The 4553-nt window shown below is 36.1% G+C and overlaps 1 long non-coding RNA gene across 1 annotated transcript; it reads left to right on the plus strand.

The window, feature by feature from the left end:
* Positions 1-1259: 1259 nt before the first annotated feature.
* LOC118436545 lies at positions 1260-1941 on the plus strand. Its single transcript, XR_004835539.1, has 2 exons — positions 1260-1543; positions 1642-1941. It is a non-coding gene; the product is annotated as an uncharacterized LOC118436545 (long non-coding RNA).
* Positions 1942-4553: the final 2612 nt, after the last annotated feature.

Raw genomic sequence — 4553 nt, forward strand, 5'->3', positions numbered from 1 at the left:
ATACTTGTGCATACCGTACTTGTCCAGAAGAAAGAAAAGAGTTGGGAAATCCGTATCATTTTTCGATCAATTGTTTTAATTTGGGGTATGAAAAAAATTGCATGAAAAACTTTTTGAGACATTTATTTATTTTCTAGAGTACGTGCACTGGATTGTGGTTGGTGTTGATTAAAAGGGTTGAGCATGAGTCATATTTTGCTAATTAATTATAAAACGAGGAAAACAATGGGATGCAATTTTCTCCTAAATTCATATATCTACTATTCATTGTTGAATCTGGTATGATCTGGTAACATTATTAAGGTAGAGTTAAAACGATGTCATTAGGCCCACACGAGAAATCATTATGATTTTTTGAATAAAATTTTCCACAAACCAACCACCAACCACTGACACATTTTATTTCATTACGACAAAAGTATGTAAGTAGATATTTATCTATGCATGATCTGAAGATGTCCACCCCGTAGTACACTTATTTAGCGTGGAGTAATGACAGTGACACTGAAATAGTTACGGTACACGTAATGAAATTAAGTTCTATTGTCCGTGTTTAAAATATAACAATAATAGCAATGGATAAATGGGTAAAGAATAATTTATGTCGAATTCATGAAAACTGTTTGTTAAAGGAGCCCCAGAGGGTGACCCATTATGGTTTTTGAAATTGGTCGAAAAAGCTGAAATTTTTGTATTCTGGGAACATTTTTTTGACCAGTACAGTTGGGTCATTCTCATTGACAAAAATTTAGAAGCGGACCCTGACCCTGACTCGGGCTACATCAACACTTTAGATTTTTTGTCTCAATCGAGTAGAAAGCTTGGTCAATTCAATATACATACATTGTCCTGGTTCTGCGGCTGAATTACTCAAAATATCAATGTCAACCAATTTACTTTTAATTAATTACTTAAACCTATGCAAAAACTATATGTATAGGTATTTAACTACGAATTGAGTAAATTCTCAATAAAACGGCTTCTCTACGTTTTAATAGCGTATTTCCCTTCACAGTTAAGTTTTGTCGAGTACAAAGTAGAAAATCCAAGTTCCGCTACTTTCTTCTTGACGTCCTCAATCGTTTTAGCACTTATCGTTGGGGTAGTTGATAACAATTTGTAATCCCGAACCTCGCCATTGACGCACCGCACGAGTAGAATTGCACTCGCGTTATCGGTGTACACCACGGTTTCGGTTGTAGTGTCTAAATAGATAAATTATTCTACTTTAATTATTCCTGATAATTCTATTACGTATAGTAAAAAGGTGTTACAGATCGCAGTGGTATTAACGTCGAAACTCCAGCTTTGTAGAAAACAGTTGATAATTCCACTAGTTTTTGAAGTGCATGATTGTTCTAGGGTCAAATTTTCGTAAGCAAAAGTTGACACATTTTTCCCGTTGAAATGAGTTTGTAGGCACAAAGTGTCCAGTTCATCGACCGATTTTGCGGGACGACCAAGAAATGTTTCGGCATATCGACGAACCATTGCCTTATTTCCGTACGTAATGTAATACGTCCTTGGCGTATTTAACTAAATAGTAAGTATACAATTTAGTGTAATTAAATAAGCTGACAAGCCAAAAAAATAAGTATCTTTCATAACCGCGTCTCACCCAACTTGTTTTCAAATTTGAAGCAACTGCAGGAGGAGGACTGTTACACGCACCTTCAGAAACTTTGTCAGACGGCAAGTAAAACGTGAGCTGGCCTTGTATATTGGCGACACAATTTACCAACAAAAAAATACCACAAACCCGAAAATATACAGGGAAAGTCATTGTTCAAGCTTTCAAATTTCTCTTAGTGAATTTTTAATGCTTTAAAATTAAAACACGAGCTAATTGTGTCTTCAGTGTAAGAGCAAATGATAACTGGAATACAACATTTCCAGTAAATGTACATATGAACGAATAAATATCTTATGTAATTTCTTACATATGAACAACATCTGCATTCTCTTTATTACACGAACCAAAAGTAGTAAACCTTGATTCCACATTCGCTGTATTGCGTTCATATTTTCGTACCTGTGGCTAATTGCTTTGTTGTCTTACTCATTCATAATTCTGTCACGTCTTAATTTAGTGGCCATTAAGAAACCAAAATTCGCCCTCCCTCCCCAGCAGACATGGATACGGCATAAGATGAAGACTTTTATTGTTATCTACATATATTCAAAGCGTGGGAGATTTCTGCATGAACACATATTCATTTTATTCCTGAAATTTCACCAGGAACGTTAAATAACGGATACACATTAAGAGATGGACCACCATCACTCTTATTATTACAACCTCCTCAAGAAATGTGACTCCCTGCGGGGTGCAAAATCATTCCGACATTACCACGAAATTATCTGAACCCACTAAAAATTACGGTCTCTTTTAAACCAACGCGATTATGGCCTGACAAGCAAAGTGGAACCTGATTTTCCATGTCTTCTGACCACCAAATCACAATTTTACACATGTACCGTCACCACAACTCGCTGGTCCACTCGTAATTTGCATAATAATCGTAAAAATAATTTCAATTCTTATCGAACGAAGGCTTAATTTTTTGTCCCTTTACAAATTAGCAGCTCCCACCGCCCATAACAACCCGACCCAATCTGATTAATCCTCCTAACTCTGTACTAGATCAATTATTCAACGCTATTCGGATTACGATCAAAATCAGCAAAGCCACCTCCAACTCAAAGACCTGCATATGAGATATCGTTTAATGCAAATAATTACATGCGAAAAAATTAGCCAACTAATTGGAAAGTACAACGAAAAGGATGCAACGTAAAAGCATCATTCACTTCGTTATCACTGTATGACCACTCGCACACACAGCCCTGTGAGCAGCATGATTAGTATGCTTTACCTAAATTTATTTAACGAACAAGCTCTCCTCTCAGCTCATTTAATGATTTAGTTCACTTTTTTGTCCACACATTTAAAGAATTTCACTCCTGCACGGCTGCACTACCAACCAACGCACAGCACATTACACGAATCTCACCTCTTCTTGGGTGCTACGTGATTTGAAAGCAGATTATAGGAAACTAAAACCCAGGGATTACTTTAACTTCACCCAGGAAGAAGAAGGAATATATACATACGTGCGTCTTTTACTTTGAGGAAGAAGAATAGGCAGGGAATGAGGTTGGGTAAGCAAACAGCGTTTTTTTGTCCTTTCACTCACTTGTTCTGTGCAAATGCAATGGAATTGTGGGGCTACTTCTGCCATGAGTGACTGGTCTGACACTCGGATGATGAGTTGATGATAATGATGATGATTATTATGTAGATTCCATATTTTAAATTACAAAAGAACAATCTGTCGGTGCGTTGGGCTCTGGTAAATCCGGTTGTCCTACACGATACGAGTCGTGTTGTTTCTGATACGGGAATAAAAAAGTCTCTCAAATTTCGAAATGAGACGAACATTTCGTAACGATTTTTCTGCATGATTATCCATTTCTCGACAGGATTGGGTTTAGGTAGTTGACAAACCAGCAAATCAATTGGATTTCCATTTAATCAGAGTCATCTTGGATATAAAATCGGATTTTTTAAAACTATTGTCTCATTGTATATCGAGATGAATCGATAAACAATACAAATCTATGTAAATATGTATCCCCTGAGCATTTGTCTACTTGGTGGATCTGAACATTTATTACGATTTACAATGTCCGAATTTGCTATCTCATCACTGGATCAGGAATTCTAGCATGTTTTTTGTCTCATGCTAAAAAATCTCAAGACTTAAAACCAAAGGCTGAGCCCATTAAACGGCATGATGAGTTGGTTTTAGTTCTCTCCTGTCAGACATTGACGAACTTGATCTTAAGAGCAAATTGGAGACGTCGGGATTATTTTATTGACTTTTATGGTCTCTTTGTGATTCAAGTTCATCAAGATAATTTTTCACGGGGAGAGTTGGTCAGGCGTCTGTGTGTGCATTTCAAATTGTCCGAATTACCACGTATGATTTGTGAATTAATATTTTATTTTAGAAAAAAAACTTCCCCCAAGAAAAAAGTCATTGTCAATTTAAATAAAATAATACATTTACTTAGTCAATTTCAAAAGCGTCAATCCAAACAACTTCTCAAATCAGTCATTCAAGTACACGTTTGATTTTCACTTTACCTTTTAGTTCCACATGATATGTACATTTACATACGTATGTATATATTACACAATACACATGTTGCGCTTTTATGTGCAAAATAATGCATAATTTTGCCTCATATGAGACGTTGACGCAACTTTATGAAACTTTACAACCCTGTCTGGCCAGATTCAGCTTTCGCCCGTAAAAGTACTCTGGTCTGAATGGGCTGACTTCGATTTGACAAAATTAACATCTTGGTCTCTGTCTGTCAATGAACCAAGAAGATCTTGAACAAGGAGAGAAAAAAAAACAATAAAAATTTAATATACATTATTTACATTAATTTCCCTTTAGCTTTGGTAGAGAGTTAGTATAGTAAAATCATTTTATGTATATATGAACAGCACTCTGTCCGGTCGACAGTGTCCTCCGTCCGGT

This window comes from Folsomia candida, unplaced genomic scaffold (genome assembly GCF_002217175.1).
Source record: "Folsomia candida strain VU population unplaced genomic scaffold, ASM221717v1 Fcan01_Sc009, whole genome shotgun sequence".
Classification (NCBI taxonomy): domain Eukaryota; kingdom Metazoa; phylum Arthropoda; class Collembola; order Entomobryomorpha; family Isotomidae; genus Folsomia; species Folsomia candida.